We start from the raw sequence: 17,312 nt of genomic DNA, 5'->3' as shown, positions 1-17,312 counted from the left end.
GAGCCTCATGAAATAGGAAGCCAGGAGAGAAAGCTAGCAGGTGACCCCATGGTAGCCATGTGTCTCTCCAGATGAGAGAGAAACTGTGACTCTGTGCGCCATGTGCCTTCTCATTTGAGAGAGAAACCCTGAACTTCATCGGCCTTCTTGAAGCAAGGTATCTTTCCCTGGATGCCTTAGAGTAGATATGTCTCTAGAGTTGCTTTAAATGGGACATTTTCTCGGCCTTAGAACTGTAAACTAGAAACTTATTAAATTTCCCTTTTTGAAAGCCATTCCAGTTCTGTTATATCGCATTCTGGCAGCTAGCAAATTAGAACAGTCATTATATCTATCTTTATGCTAGTACCATGTTGTTTTGACCACTGTAGCTTCTTAATATGCTTTAAAGTCAGGTAGTGTGAGACCTCTCACTTCAGTGTTCTTTCTCCAGATATTTTTAGCTATTCAAGGCATTGTGTCAGTCCAAATAAATTTGGTTATTTGTTTTTCTGTTTCTGCAAAGTAAGTTGTTGGCATTTTAACTGGTATTGCATTGAATCTATAAATCAATTTGCATAGAATTGACATCTTAACTATATTTAGTCTTCCCATCCATGATCATGGTATGCCCTTCCGTTTGTTTAGGTCTTCCCTGAGTTCTTTTAGCAATTTCTTGTAGTTTTCTGTGTATAGATCTTTTATATCCTTGGTTAAATTTATTCCTCAATATTTGATTCTTTTGGTTGTTTTGCAAATTGAATTTCGTTCTTGATGTCCTCCTCAGATTGCTCATCACTTGTGTATAGAAACACCACTGACATGTGGGCATTGATCTTGTACCCTGCCACTTTGCTGTACTCTTTTACTAGCTCTGGTAGCTTTGCTGTAGATTTTTTTGTGGGATTTTCAACATATAGCATCATGTCATCTGCAAACAGTGAGAGTTTTATTTCTTCCTTTCCTCTTTGGATGACTTTTATTTTTTTTTACTTGTCTAATTTCTCTGACTAAAACTTCCAGCAGAATGTTGGATAACAGTGGTGACAGTGGGCATCCTTTGTTCCTGATCTTAGAGGGAAAGTTTTCAGCCTTTCCCCATTGAGTATGATGTTAGCTGTGGGTTTTTTCATTTATTGCCCTTATCATGTTGCAGAAGTTCCTTTCTATTCATATCCTTTGAACAGTTTTCATCAAGAAAGGATATTGAATTTTGCCAAATGCCTTCTCTGCAGCAATCATATGACTGTATGGTTTTTCCACTTTGACTTATTCATATGGTATATTACATTAATTTATTTTCTTGTGTTGAACCAGCCTTTCATACCTGGAATAAATACAACTTGGTCATGGTGTATAATTCTTTTACTGTGCTGCTGGACTCAATTTGCAAGTATTTTGTTCAGCATTTTTGCATCTATATTCATTAAAGAGATTGGTCTGTAATTTTCTTTTGTTGTAGTCCCTTTGGCTGGCTTTGATATTAGGGTGATTTTGGCTTCATAGAATGAGTTAGGTTGCTCTCTCACCTCTTCAATTTTTCAGAAGAATTTGAGTAGGATTGGACCTAATTCTTTCTTGAATATTTGGCAGAATTCACCAGTGAAGCCATCTGGTCTTGGGACTTTTATTTCTTGGGAGCTTCTTGATCACTGATTCAATCTCTTTTCTTGGGATTGGTTTGTTGTGGTCATCTATTTCTTCTCAAATCAATGTTAGTTGTTCATGCCTTTCTAGGAAGTTGTGTAGTTTATTAGCATATAGTAGCTCCTAGTATCCTCTCATTACCTCCTTATTTCTATGGGGTCAGTGACTATGTCCTCTCTTCCATTTCTGATTTTATTTATTTGCACCCTTTCTCTCTTTTTTTCTTTTTGTTAGCCTAGCTAAAGGCCCATCAATTTTATTGATTTTCTCAAAGAACCAACTTCTGGCTTTGCTTATTTTCTTGATTGTTTTCCATGCTCTCAATTTCATTTATTTCTCCTCTGATTTTCATAATTTCTTTCTTTTTGTTTTCTTTGGAATTAGTTTGCTGTTGTTTCTCTAGTTCTTCCAAGTGAACAGTTAGTTCCTCAATTTTTGCTCTTTTTTCTTTTTTAATATAGACATCTAAGGCCATAAATTTCCCTCCCATGACTGCCTTTGCTGAATCACATAAATTTTGATATGTTGTGTTTTCATTTGCCTCAAGATATTTACTTATTTCTCTTGTAATTTCTTCCTTAATTCAGTGGTTGTTCTTTAGCCTCAATGTATTTTTAATTTTCTGGCCCTCTGCCTGTAATTGATGTCCACCTTCATTCCACTGTGATCCAAGAGAGTGTTTTGTCTGATTTCAGTCTTTTTAAATTTATTGAGACTTGCTTTGTAATCCAAATTATGATCTATCCTTGAGAATGATCCATGTGAACTTGTCAAAAATATGTATCCTGCTGTTGTGGTGTGTAATGGTCTGTAAATATCTGTTAAGTATAGTTTATTTATTGTATTACTCAAAACTCTGTTTTTATTGATCCTCCATCTAGATGTTCTAGTCATTGGCGAGAGCAGGGAATTAAACTATTATGGTAGAGTTGTCTACTTCTCCCTTCAGTGTTGTCAGTGTTTACCTCATATATTTTGGAGCACTCTGACTCAGTGCATGAACATTTATGCTTGTTATGTCTTCTTGTTGAGTTGTTCCTTTTATTAATACACAGTGTCCTTCTTTGTCTCTTTTAATTGTTTTACATTTGAAGTCTAATTTGTCTGATATTCGTATAGTTACTGCCTGGTCTTTTCTGATTGTTGTTTGAATGAAATATCTTTTTCCAACTTTTAACTTTCAACTTATTTTTGTTCTTGGGTCTAAAGTGAGTCTCCTGTACACAGCATATAAATGGATCCTGTTTTTTAATCCATTCTGCCAGTCTATGACTTTTGATCAGGGAGTTTAGTCCATTAACATTTAATGTCACTACTGTAAAAGCAGTGCTTTCTTCTATCATTTTGTCTTTTGGATTTTATATGTCATATCTAATTTTTTCCCCTTTTTACCTTTACTAATAGTATTCATTTCTACACTCTTCTCCAGACATCTCTTTTCTGCTCTTTACTATCTGCCTGTGGTACTCCCTTTAGAATTTCTTGCAGAGCCAGTCTCTTACTCACAAATTCTCTCAATGATTGTTTGTCTGAAAATGTTTTAATCTTTCCCTCATTTTTGAATGACAGTTATTCTGGGTATAGAATTCTTATTTGGCAGCTTTTCTCTTTTAGAATCTTAAATATATCATACAACTGCCTTTTTGCCTCCATGGTTCCTGCTGAGAAATCCACACATGGTCTTATTGAGCTTCCTTTTTATGTGATGAATTTCTTTTCTCTTGCTGCTTTAAAAGCTCTCTCTTTGTCTTTGACATTTGACCATCTGATTGGTAAGTGTCTTGGAATATGTCTATTTGGAATTATTCTGCTTGGGTTATGCTGCATTTCTTAGATCTGTAATTTTATTGCATAAGAGATGGAAAATTTTCAGTAATTATTTCCTCCATTAGTCTTTCTCCTCCTCTTCCCTTCTCTTGTCCTTCAGGAACCCCCACAGCATATATATTCATGTGCTTCATGTTGTCATTCAATTCCCTGAAAACCTGCTTATATTTTTCCATTCTTTTCCCTATGTTTTCTTTTGTGCTGGATTTCATATGTCCAGTTCTCTAGTTGCTCCTGCCGCTTCAAATCTATTGCTGTAGTTTTCCATGTTTTTTTTTCATTTCTTCTATTGTGACTTTCATTCCCATAAGTTCTGTGATTTGCTTTTTCACACTTTTGAGTTCTTCTTTTGCTTGCCAAATGTCTTCCTTATATCCTGCCTCAACTCATTGATTTGATTTTTTATGAGATTTTTCACACCCTGAATTAGTTGTTTCAACCTCTGTATTTCATTTGAAGTATTGGTTTGTTCCTTTGACTGGGCCATATCTTCAATTTTCCTAGTATAATTCATTATTTTTTTCCTGGTGTCTAAGCATTTGAATTCCTTAATTAGTTTTTTCTGGAGGTCGTTTTCACTCTTTTACCTAGTGTTTCCTTGCTGAATGACTTTGCCCTTTATTTGTTCTTTGACATTGAGTTCAACTTATTCTAGATTTCTAGCATAGGCTTTGTTTAACTGATCAGAATTTTTCACTTCTTGTTTTTCTGTTTCTTTTCCTGCCTATATGGAGCCTTTTTTTGAGGAGAGTTTTCTCAGATATTATAGACCCCAGCCAGGTTTTCCCAGACCAGACAGGCCCACAATTCAGGAGGAAGAAGTAGCCAGCATCTCTTTTCCCTGAGGGTGAGACCCAGCAGGTTGTCAGACTTTTGTATGAAGCCTCTAGACTCTGTGTTTTTCCTATCCTGTCTGGCATGTGATGCCTGCTACCTGTGGTTTCCTACCAGCTTAAAGTGATGTGGTGCTTTTAATTTCAGCAGACTCTCTCAGGGCCTTGGTTAAGACAGAGGTGGGGTAGTAGGATGATTTTGATTGCTTGCTTTCAAGCCCCTGGGTCCTGAATTCCTTTAGGAGGAATTCCACTTGAGCTGGGTCCCACCCCCTTTTCTTGGGGAAGATATACCCTTTAGGTAATTAACCCCTTTCACCTGACTAATTACTTTGTCTCTCAGATAAGCTTAATTCTGCTCTTGCCTGGGGCAGTGCTGGAGCCTGAGAGTGCTTCCAGTTCCATATAATGAGCTGTTTAAAAAGTGAAGAAAAAAAAAAAAGCCCTTTCAGAGCTGAACCTATGTTCCTTGGGTTTGTCAGTCAAGAGCTTGAGTTGGTACCTGGCTGTATGTATCTCCAGGCTCTACTATGTGCCCTCTTTTCTTGGGCCAAGCTCTTTTCCAGTATTTTGGGCTGTCCAACTCTAAAAAACCCTGCTTATTATTATTTTTTTTCTGTCAGGCCCACCCCCTCTCTGCTGGGCTCCAAACTCCTAGTTCATTTACTGCTTATTCCAGGTTTATCTGTGCTGGGGGTCCTGTTTTCAGTAGTCAGAATTTGTTATTTAATTCCCAAATTGGAGCTTAATTGAGATAAGCCCTTGCTGCCAGTAGAGTCTATTTCTTTTTCCCTCAGTGAACCAGCCTGCCATGCACATTGGGGAGAGGTGCCAGCATTCATGGCTCAGGAGACTTACAGTTTTGTGTGGGATCTAAGCTGTTCCCTTGGCCCAGACTGGTGTACGCTGTGTGTCCGGTCACTGATGTTCCCCCAGCAGTTATTCTATACAATTCTTGTCTATTTATTAGCTGCTCTGGAGGATGAGCTACATTCCACACCATCTTGACCCACTCTTTGGGTGGGATATTTTTGATTAAGTTGTTTCCATGGAGATTAGGTGGTTTCCTTGTAGACATGTCTCCACTCATTCAAGGTAGGTCTCAGTATTCACTTACTGGAGTCCTTTAAAAGGGAAACATTTTGGAAAAGTTCAAAGCTGGCACAGAGACATTTGAAGATGCAGAAAAGAAAATACCTCCAGGGAAGCTTTTTGTAACCAGAAGCCAAAGGACCAAGCAGGCACCAGTCATGTGCCTTCCCAGATGACAGAGATGTTCCACACCATTGGCCTTTCTTGAGTCAAGGTATCTATCTCTGGATACCTTAGTTTGGACATTTTTATAGCCTTAGAACTGTAAACTTGTAACTTAATAAATTCCCTTTGTAAAAGCTGTTCCATTTCTGGTATATTGCCTTCTGGCAGCAATTAGCAAACTAAACAGATATGAATAGGTAATTAACATAAGTGAAATGCAAAGGATATTTAATTCTTTTAAAAGATGTGCAGCATGCCTTATAAGAGAGATCCTATGACTAGGTTAGAAAATTTACAATCTGAGCCTAAAATATGAGTATCTCACTTCAAAAAATAAGGATGTCCTCAAAAAAACTCTAGGTTCACCTTAAAAAACAACAACTCAGAAATCAACTTAAAGAAACTACCACTGCCCTAGAGAGGACAACTTGAGTATCAATTAAAGGACATATAAAGACACTAAAACATAAAAATTTATTTAAATTCATGTAGCAAAAAACTAATTTTCATCTTTGAAGGATAAAAGCAAGGAAGCAACTTATTCTGAAAATTGATAAAAATGGAAAGAAACAGGAATTTATTCTCTATATCTTATATAAAAGATACTTGAGTTGATGCAGAAAGTTTGTCTCAATACAAGTTTTCCAGTCAAATAATGAAAAAAGGATTGACAGATTTAGAATATCACCATTTTGTAATCCCTAATGATAAGAACAAAAATAATAATAATATATAATGTGGCTCCTGAGAAATTGAATAATGCAGCTTTTGAAGTATACTTACTTAAAGTCAAACCTGAGTTCAATCAAGTTTCTAGATGTAACCACTGCTGTTCTGAAAACACAAGGGACACAGATGTATGCTAAATGACACCCATGGAATACAATCAGCAAAATCTAAACTATGAGAAATTTGGGTCTGCAGAGTATTTAAACATTTTACAATTAGTCAACAACACTTAAAAAATTAAGAAAATTCCTTTAAGTTCAACCTTTACTGACAATCAGAATATTTGGCAACATCCTACCCTCAATATGGAAAACAGAAGCTTTCTTGGTCCAGATAGCAACTCCTTGCTCTAGGTGGGGAATGATCTCTCCAATTTACCCCAGATGCCACCATGTTAATCTCTTGACGAAGGTTACTATAGGCCTCTAGGTTTTCAAACCCCATTTTAGGAGACGTTGCCTTCAAGCTATGGTGACTGAGCCGTCAGACCTGGCATGCTCTCACCAAACAATCACTGCTTTTCTTCTTTCCTTCTCTTCTTCCTTCCTTTCCGTCTTTCCTTCCTTCCTTCCTACCTTCCTTCCTTTCTTCTTTCTTTTTCTTTCTTTCTTTCTTTCTTTCTTTCTTTCTTTCTTTCTTTCTTTCTTTCTTTCTTTCTTTCTTTCTTTCTTTCTTTCTTTCTTTCTTTCTTTTTCTTCCTTCCTTCCTTCCTTCCTTCCTTCCTTCCTTCCTTCCTTCCTTCCTTCCTTCCTTCCTTCCTTCCTTCCTTCCTTCCTTCCTTCCTTCCTTCCTTCCTTCCTTCCTTCCTTCCTTCCTTCCTTCCTTCCTTCCTTCCTTCCTTCCTTTCCATCAGATGATTTATGAGCCCTACTCCATGTCAGACACTGCTCCAGGCACTGTGCATACAACCTTAAGCAAAATAGAGAAACTCATGGGGATTATAGGCTGGTGTGATGGAATAATAATATCTGATTCTTACTTTTTTGACTTTCATTTATTTGACTCTTCACAGAATGACCAGCACTATTTTCATTTACCTTTAGCACATCACAGTTGCCAAGATTATGAATTACTTTGCATTGGTTATGTATAGAATAGTAACCAAGATTATAAACTACTATGCTGTGTATCAGTTACATACAGAAGAGTTTTGTTTACCTTTTCTTATTTGGAAGGTTGCCCATATTTCCAGAAATATCTAATTTAGATTTTTTATATTATCAATGATTTATATTGTAAAATGTGACATTTTCTCACTCTAAACTCAAGTTTACCTGGTCAAGGAGGAGTCCCACTAGCACAGACTTCAAAAGGAGAAGAAATTGAGATTGCCAATAAGTTTTAGGAGGGAAATGCTGGGCTCAGTTTAGGATAAGGTGATTTTGAGGTGACAGGATAATTTTCATTTGAAAGTGTCCCTTAGGCAGTCAGGGAGACACATGTGGATATGACAGTTTAGAGCTGGAGGTCTATCATATTTTATTCAGAGAGGAAAACCAAATATATTTTAATGATGTATTTGAGAATGGTATAAATAATAATCCAAATGAATTAATATGAACATTTTTCCTAGTACTCAAGGTTCTGATCAATTATTAAATACCTGCTTATCTGTTGTTATGGATTGAAATATATGCCCCCAAAAGACATATTCAAGTAATAACCTCTGGTCCTCTGACTATGTTCCTATTTGGAAATAGGATCTTTAAAGATGTTTTTAGTTAAGATGAGGTCAAACTAGACTAGAACGGGCCCCACTGCAATATGACTGATGTCCTTACAAGGAGAGGAAATTGGACACAGGTAGTAAAACAGACAGAGAGAGAAGACAGCCATGTAGCGGAGGCAGAAACTGATTTTTGCCACATACCAAAGAATACCATAGATGCAGCAAACCACTGCCAGATTCCTCAGACTTCAGAGGAAAGCATGGACTTGCAGTACCTTCATTGAGGTTTCTAGCCTCCACATCTATGAAACAAAAAATTTCTGTTTTTTTTAAGGCCCCCAGTTTGTGGTGCTTTCATCAGGGCACCCCAATCAAGCAAAGATGTGTTCTTAGAGGTTTACCTCGCGCACATTATTAATTCATGATTAGTCCACCTTGTCTCAAAGCAGAGCATGTCATCCACTTGTTGCACTGTCTCACTATCCAGCTGAAGTTTTTCAGGCAATGCTAATTGATATTTGTATTCCCCTAAGTGAAATAAAATTACTAGTAGGTCTGATTTTATCAAAACAACATGACATTCCAAAACTAAAAGCAAATGTCCTTTTATTTGTACTCCTTTCCCCTCTATTGGCATAGAAACAAGAGAGTAGTTTTATGTACTGTGTATGTGAGAGAGGACACATGGAAGGATTACAGATGCTGTAAGGACAGTCAAACAAATGAGGACAGATGCGTGGACAGAAAATAATCAGAGAAAAGCGCGAGCATAAAAAAAGTTGAATTTTAAATTTTACTTCATCAGGTATTTTTCTACAGTCTCCAGGGCCAACACTTCCCCACTGCAGGCACACTTTCAAGAAGGAGAGTGGTAAGGAGAGGTTAACTACAGATTCTTACAAACTAAATGCTTCACTTCAGCTGCATCATCATGAGGAATGACAGAGACATTGCCAGAATTTCAGATGGGTGTCAACTGAGGCTCATGAATAAAAATGAGGAAAGATCAATTATGAATATTTGCCCGATAGAAAAATATCCCATTACGGAAGGAGAAACTCTTTCCATGTCCAGAGAGTTCAGTTCAGTCTAATTCAGTACCCAATTTTTATGTGTAGTGTTCTAATCTGAGTGTACATTTAGTTATGCATTGCAGAGATTTAAAAAATATATACTACCAGAGAAATTTGATTTTCGGCATCCCAAGTGAGCAGGACGAGATGAACAGAATCCTGAGTTTATGGAAGGGTGTTCCTGCAGGGCCTTAGACCATCTCACCATCATTTCTCTGACTTCCCACTTTCTGAAACACAAACTCTTAATCCTGCTGTTCGGAGCTAGCCTGAAAAATTGCCTAACAGGCAAGCAACTCTATAATTCTGCCCTGGATGCATTTCCTTTTTGCCCTTGCTTTTCCCTTTACAAATATGCACTTCTAGATAAATTCAGCTACTCAGACCTCTTGCTTTTCAACCTCTTATTTGCTCAAGCAGCTGCCCCAGTTGTAGTACTTAAACCTTGGGCTCATCTACATGCTCTCCTTCCTCCAGGAATCCTTCTCTGATTCTCCAGCTGGACATAACATGTACCTCATTTGAAAGCAACTTTTTGATATGATTGTTCGGCATAATCTCTCATCTCATTTTTTTTTTTTTTGGCATGGGCAGGTTCTGGGTCTCTGGCATGGCAGGTGAGAATTCTGCCACTGAGCCACCATTGCACCACCCTTCCACTTCTTTTAAAACCAATTATTTTTGCATATGTTTATATAATTGTGTCTCAAGGCATCCTATTAGCACCTCATGTTCTGTGAAAGGGTCTAACCTCAGGACATGTCAGTGATGCATCCTACTCTTGTTTTATTATTTTAGTGTACAGTCCAGGACAATCTCTATATCTGCTTATGGCAGGTAACATGTGAGTCCTGTGAATTTATAATTTCTAATCTTCACATTCCTAAAAGCGAGTGGATGGCTTCCCTGCTTGTAAATCAGGAAATGTAGAAATTAAGCTGGTTATTCAAGGTCATGCAGTTTATAAATAACTGAACTTTCTCTCTGTTCAGTTATTTATAAGCTGCATGACCCTACCAGCCTCCACATCCTACTTGCTTTCCCCTGTGCCCTTCCTTACAGTCTTTGCAGGTATTTTCCTTAAGTGGTCTTATGTTTAAAAGGTAGGATAATTCCTTTTTCTTTTAAATGTGTACTTGGGTTTGATTTTTTTATCCTAAATAGAGAAACCTATCTTCTCTCCCACCCTGCTCCATCTTTTTATCCCTTATCTTTCAAACTTCACAGGAAAAACAATGAGACCCTTGACAGTGACGGCTAACTTTCTCCCCACTGCAGTCTCTTTGCATGAGACCCCTGACCCAAAGCCACTGGGGAGGGGCCATCCCACCCCTGAGGAGTCCACTAGACAGAAGCGACTCTCTAATGCGTGACAAGCTCTTAGTACACAAACTTGTTCCATAGAGATTTGGTGTCAAAAGGGAGTGGTGACTTTTAGCAAATCTCTGCATCTATTCCTCAGATTATTCTCTGAACCACAGAGAATTTGTAGTGTGACAGAGTCAAAATATATTAAAATATAAGCATTCGCAGTCTTGCCGCTCATCCCCTTGCCCGGGATAGACCATAGTGGTGACTTACTTTGCCCCTCAGTTTCTTTACTTGTTTTACTGTCTGAACTTGCCTTCACTTTATCATCTATACAATGGGGATGATAATATTACCTATTCACTGAATATTATTATGTTGGGTTGGAATTAAGGTAAGAAGAGTGCATGGCACAGAAAAAGCACCCAAAAGTGGATTAAAAGAGGAGGGGAATTGAAAGATTCTAAGAGAAGCTAAATTGATTTGTACTTTAAATCCTGTAGTATTTGAAGACAGTTGATATAGCTGGAGTTTCACTAGGGGAAAAAGAGTACCCAAAACCAATCCTAGTTTGGATGCCTCACAGAACCCAACCTACAGCTGTACTGAAGGCTGTGACTGATTGTACCCAAAGGATACAAAGCAAAACCAGCAAAAAGAAAAGGCTCATGAGCAAAGCCTGGAGGGGACCAAGCTCAAGCTTTTAAAAGCCCCCACTCCCACCCCCATGGGATGTCACCTGACACACCTAATTTCTTCAGTAACAATTTGGGACAATGTGCGTGAAGAGTTGTCCACCAGGAAAGCTTGTTAGAGATTCAGTTCTCAGGATATTTACTGGAGACTAGTCACGTAGACACCCTCTGACTGGCAAGAGCCAAAATGCCAGACTCTCAGCAGGAAATCAGCACAATCCACATCATTTGTGCAGTTTAAGGCCACTCTTACCAGTTATGGTGGTAGGAACCCTCTTGAAATCCAAGTTCCTGCAGGCCAACCTTGGAAGCAACCCTTCCTGAGGAGAATGAGCTCAAGCCTGCTGTGTTCACTGTTTCCTGCATGGGGAGGTTGCCATGTGGTATTGATCTTGGGGTCATAAGTGAGTAAAAAAGATTCGTAGGGCGTTCTGTTGTAGGTTTTGTGATGTACTTTGCCCCCTTTGTCTTCTTTTCTTTATCAGGAGATTTCAATAAAGACGTGATATTTTTCAAGGCTTTGGAGTAGTATTTTGACTGTGACATTATGCTGTGGTAGATCTTAAGTTGAGAGCATGAAAGTCCAGTTTTATTCAGGTATGGGGTGGGGTTAAAGTCCTCGGGAGAAATGGGATATAATAAAGAAAGAGACAAACAGAAGAGTGCTAACTTCAGAGTCTCTCAAAACAAAAGCAAAAACAGAGAGGGCAAGGCAGTCCCACTGTGAGTCTGGTGTCAGAATGTGGCTCAAAATTTAGGAGGTATTTTTCAGTCTTGGCAGAGCGACTGCTAAAGCAACAGCACAGGTCAACACAGCCACTACGTGGGAGTCCAGGATTCAGTAAGTTGAGATGGGGCAACAAGAGAGATGTGATGAGCAGCTGCTACACAAATGCCCACACAAATGCACAACAACCGTACTTTGGGAAGGATGGAAGAGATGTTAGGGAATGCCACGTGCAGGGCGAAGAGGGAAAATGTGGGCATTTGGGAGCCACATGGGAGTCATCCCATCTAATCGCCCCCATTCCCACCGTGGACTCTGCAGGATCTGAAGGAGTTTGGAATCCTAGTAATCCTAGTGGAGCCGGTAAGCCACATCAACTGTATTCCTCTACTCACCTCACCCTGAGCCCCGCCCACAGCTGCTCTTCACAGTTAATTTGGATTTTTGAAAACGATCAAGTGAACCACCAGCTCTTTTCAACATTTTCAGAAAAGAGGCAACACCATACAGAAATTTACTACCTGTTTTAGTTAGAATGGGCCTTTTTTCACCCTGGCCAATTTCAAAGAAGTATGCTGAATGGATTCACCAATTTTAGGATCAAAATTATATAAATGATCGTTCATTTGTGCAGGACTTATAAACCTTCTCAAGTTTTAGAAATGATTTTTTAAATAAAAAAAGATATAACTAAATATAATCTCTCTTCCCTATAGTACAATTGTAATTATTCTCATGGGGAAAATAGAAGGAAGAGAAAGATCAGCCAAGTAAAATGCTGAGCCCTAAGAAGCAGTTGGCACTTTCAGATAATTTGAGATGAAAGTCGCAGTGTGAATTCTTCGAATCTATGATGCCACCCAGATGGGGGAAACTGTGGTGGGCTGGACAGTAGTCCCAGCCCTAACCTTTATGCTTTTATTCTCTCTTACAATGTGTCCAAGGCAGTTGCTCTTTTTGCTGCCATGGGGTTCATGTAGTACCCAAAACACTTTTAACTGATTTGCTAGCCTCATTTAATTTTCTCTTCAGGTTCAGCACTGCACATGTTTCAGAGGTGAAATACGCTGGGTGGCTGCAGTTGTGCAGATCTACAGGGCACCACTCACGTGATGGCCCCTGGGCATCCCAGCCTCTGCAGTTGGGCAGTGCACAGCCGACACATCTGTGCTCACCGGCCCTGGATACGACCCTCATGGGAATCACAGGGATCACGCAGACTAGGCATGCCCAGACTTTCTCTCAAAGGAGCTCTGGATTGAGACAGTTCCACAAGTTTTCCAAACCCAGTGAACGTCATGGCCAGAACCCAAGACCATTTTATGCCCTCTGATGGTCCCTGTCTCTTCTACCGCTGAGCAGCGCTTTGGTGACAGCATCTAGAGCACTGAGTTTTAGTATCATCATGCCTAATTCTCTGTGATTTGGAATTTTTGTATTAGCATTCTTGCAGAACATGGTTTGGCCTGGGTCCACTTAATTATTTGTGGCTTCAGACTAGCAGTAATAAATAAGATTAATGTAGTATTTAAGATGACTGTCACTGGGCAGCCTCTCCATTGATCGTGGAATGTGTTAAGGCTTGCCTTTCATGTCCACATAAGAGAAGAGAAAGGAAACCTTAAGGGAAAGGACTCATTAAGAGTCCTTTGTCTAAAAACCTTGGGCAGCGTGACATCTTACTCTCCCTGACCTCTGAGTGATCGCTCCCACAGCCAGGGATAATGTTCTTAGTGTTGTAGTTTGAACATGGCCCAATATTTTAAATTAAATCTACAGATTAAGCCGCCTTATAAATTTCCTGGTTCCGCTGCCTAACATTATTGGATGTATTTCTGTTTCCTTTGCTTTCATAGACTTAAATAATGAAAACTCTTTATAGTTCATCCAAAGCTCACCGACTCTGACATGTGGTATTCACGTTTTGTGAGTAATTTCCAGGGCACATCCTATTTTTCTGCTGAGCTCTATGCCAAGATAACTTTTAGAAGGTACAGCAGCATGAACAATTGGCAACTATCCAAGTTTGTGTTGGATATGTTACGGTGATGTTTCTACAAATCAGGGATCCATGCAACAGGTAAATTTTTATTATCTAAGAACAATTTTTCATTGGAGGAGGAGTGTTCCCTTACATTGTCTCTTTTTTACATATTTGAATGAAATTGCCTCAAAAGTCACTTTCTTTTCCTCTGTAAGAGTCCTTGAATTGTTATCTCAAGACAACCATAATTAGATAAGTGACCAATTAAATAAGGAAACACAATATCTGGTTAGCAATTGGTATCAACCATTGGGTGACATTTTGATAAACTGCTTCAATATAGTGTATAGCATTTTGGTGCCTTTTCACTTCTTAAAAGGTCACAGTCTCTGAAAAGTCATACCAAGAAAGCTGATATTTAAAGGGTTTAGTAAAATTCAAATAAATAGCCTGTTCCAATCTAAGTATCTCTTCACTTCTCACAGTAAAATCCCTGATAGTCTACTTTCTCTTTTCATTTTGCTTGTTGAAGTTTCCAGTATCATAAGGGGAAGATGATGCATCTTTTTCTCTCTAATTCCAGATATGCTACCCCTTTACCTCCTAAGTATTTTCACCCTCACTGTATTTTCAGTAACAAATTTAATAATTGACTCACTTGGGAAGAACTGTGTGGTTACAAGTGGCTTCCTTCCTAAGAGAGTTCTAAAGACATTTCTGTACCAATGCCCATTAGTGGAAGCTTAGGAAACTTTCTTTAAACCACTGTGATGTGTATGCCTTACCTTCTCATGTGTGGATATCAGAATCAACTCCACCAAGATTCTAGACCAGTGTTTCTTACAGCATGGTCCACAAATCATCTATGTTAGAAAAGCACCTGAAATATTTTTTCAGTACTCAGATACTTAAGCCAAAATCCAGTTCAGTGGAACCAGAATCACAGAGGGTCCAGGATTCTTCATTTTTATAAGATATCTTGTTCTTCTGTTCTTGTTCTGGTTATGGGTTGAATTGTGTCCCTCAAAATGATATGCTGGAGTTCTAACCCCAACATACGGAAATAAGGTCATCGCAGACAGAATTAGTCACGTTTAAATGAGGTCATACTGGAGTAGGTCTGGTTCTTAAGACAATATGGTTGGTGTCCTTATAAGGAGAGGAGAAGGCCATTTGATGAGGGAAACAAATATTCAAATGCTGCAGCTGCAAGCCACGGAACTCAAAGGATTGCCGGCAAACCATCAGAAGAGTCAAGGAAGGAGCCTACTTCACAGGTTTCAGAGAGAGCCTGGCCCTGCCAAAACCTTGATTTTGGACTTCTAGCCTGCAGAACTTTGAAATAATTAATTTCTATTGTTTTAAACCACCAAGTCTGTGGTGCTTGCTACAGGATCCCTAGGGCACTTATAAACCCACCTTTGAAAACCATTACTCCATGCCAGGTAGTCTGGTTACCTGGGGAACTTTGAGGTGGATTCTGCCTCCTTCTTCCACATATATGAAAGCTCCCACATCATCATTCAGCAGCAAAATTATTTCTATTCCCAATCCATCTTTAAGACAAAAATATAAGTTACCGTCTTTAAAAATGACCCGTCCTGAATTATTGTCCCACCCAATGTAAATATTATGACCTTGCACAGTGTGTCCTGCCCATGGCATTTTGGGGATGGTTTAATGTTATGATTTTATTATGAGTGGATAATTCTTCTTTGCAATTGCCTTATGCAGCTTATGAAGTGCCACATAAACTTCTTTTACAGTCTAGTTAGAAAGATCTGTGAGCTGGAGCAAATACACAGCTTTCTGTGCAACCGGGGCCCAGAGTTGTTGATGACTAATTGGTTGAACCAGCCAGTGGCCCCATTATTCAGTCAGTGTGGCACAAGCACATGACTGCTCCTTCAAAGAAGCGAGGGTGCACCTATTTTGTACTTTACGTAGTACATAATCAGTTTTATTGATTCTAAATAAGTATCTTACCTTTGGTTCAGTGGATTTGGTTGTTAAAATGTTCCAAAAAGCAGTCTCCCTACAACAAAACCAATGAAAATACATTGCAGGTCAAATAAATTGCTTGAGGTTAACAAGCCTGGAATATGTTCACCTCAGATCTCCTCATCCCATGAGCCTGCCCTGGAGTTCGATGAAGAGGTCAAGGTTCAAAGGGCCAGCCAGTAAAGACTTTCTATACATGCAAGGCCCAGGGGGTGGTCATCCTGCACATACAATGGAAGAACCTTCGCTCAGCTTTCAGAAAGGAAATGAGATGCATCTTTCCATCCTCAAATCACAGCCGTCAGCCTGTACAATTCATTTAAAAAGAAGAACTGTGCATTAAGCTTCAGCTATTACCTACGGTTCTACTGCTTAGAATCTATTCTTTGAATTATCCTTTCCATGCTCCACAAGCCCTGAGTCCCTGGCTGTCACGTCCATCTGTGGTTGGGGAAGTTATCTTTTCCTTGACAGCTCCTCCAGAATATGGGTCTTATGCTAAGTGGCTTGTTTGTGCCAATTCCCATTTTGTATTTTCCCCCCATTAGCTTTGGATCTCCTGATGAAGACTGGGCTTCTTTCTTGTCCCTTTCTGATACCATGAAAACCTAGATTCAGTCCTTAGCTGCAGCTACTGGCCCTTCTCCTTCCCGCATCTGTAACCATCTTGTTCGTGAACATCTACCTGTCAGATAGAGACCGTTTGCCATATTTGCAAAATCAAGTGACTCCCTGGGTCTTTTCTTTCCAGATCTATCTACCCAATAAACTTGATACTAGCAGCAAAGGTGAAGAACTATTGATTGTATGTGAATTCAACACCAGTTCCCAACTCGCTTTAATGGCTCCTTATTTAATTCTGTAAAGCACACAAGGGATCAAGAGGCTTAGGTGTTTTGTATTGGGTGGAGGTGGGGAAATTAATGTGAGCTGAGCACCTGCTGAGCACTGAACACATTATCTTCCTTAGGGCCAGAAAAAGTTTCTTGGGGGGTGAGAAAAGGAAAACTGAGCACACCCAACAGCAAAAACTAAAAGCAGTAAAAATCACCCTACGCACAAAAGTATAGGGGCATATCATTTTTAAGAAACACTGACCATAACAAGGTGAAATATGAAAATAGTCAAGGGACTCATGGAGGGAAATTCAATATTAAAAAAATAATGCTGTAGAGGAAAGTTTAGAAATCACAAATTCAGAGATTGGAAAGTTCACCCCTTAACACAATGAACATCATGACCATATCTGTTGTGTTTATTGTTCTATTTTCCATGCTTCACTCCATTTGAGGGGGTGGAGCATGGGATAAGAACCTGAAAATATTTATTAAATGAATGAAATAATTTCTCTATTGCTAAATAAACTGCATTATATCATAGAACTATGTAGAGTAACATTGGTGCAACCGCTGATGTTTTTAGAAATGATCTGTGTGTGTATCAAACATGACTACAGCTTTTGAAAATAAGATATTTCATTTTACCAATAAAGGTTGAAGTTCTTAGTCATCTATTTACCAATTTTCTTTCAAAAATATTAAAAGCTATCATTTCTTAATCTATTAATTTATCATACTATTTCT

This window comes from Tamandua tetradactyla, chromosome 14 (assembly GCF_023851605.1).
Source record: "Tamandua tetradactyla isolate mTamTet1 chromosome 14, mTamTet1.pri, whole genome shotgun sequence".
NCBI lineage: Eukaryota > Metazoa > Chordata > Mammalia > Pilosa > Myrmecophagidae > Tamandua > Tamandua tetradactyla.
Note: the sequence above shows the minus strand (reverse complement) of the source record.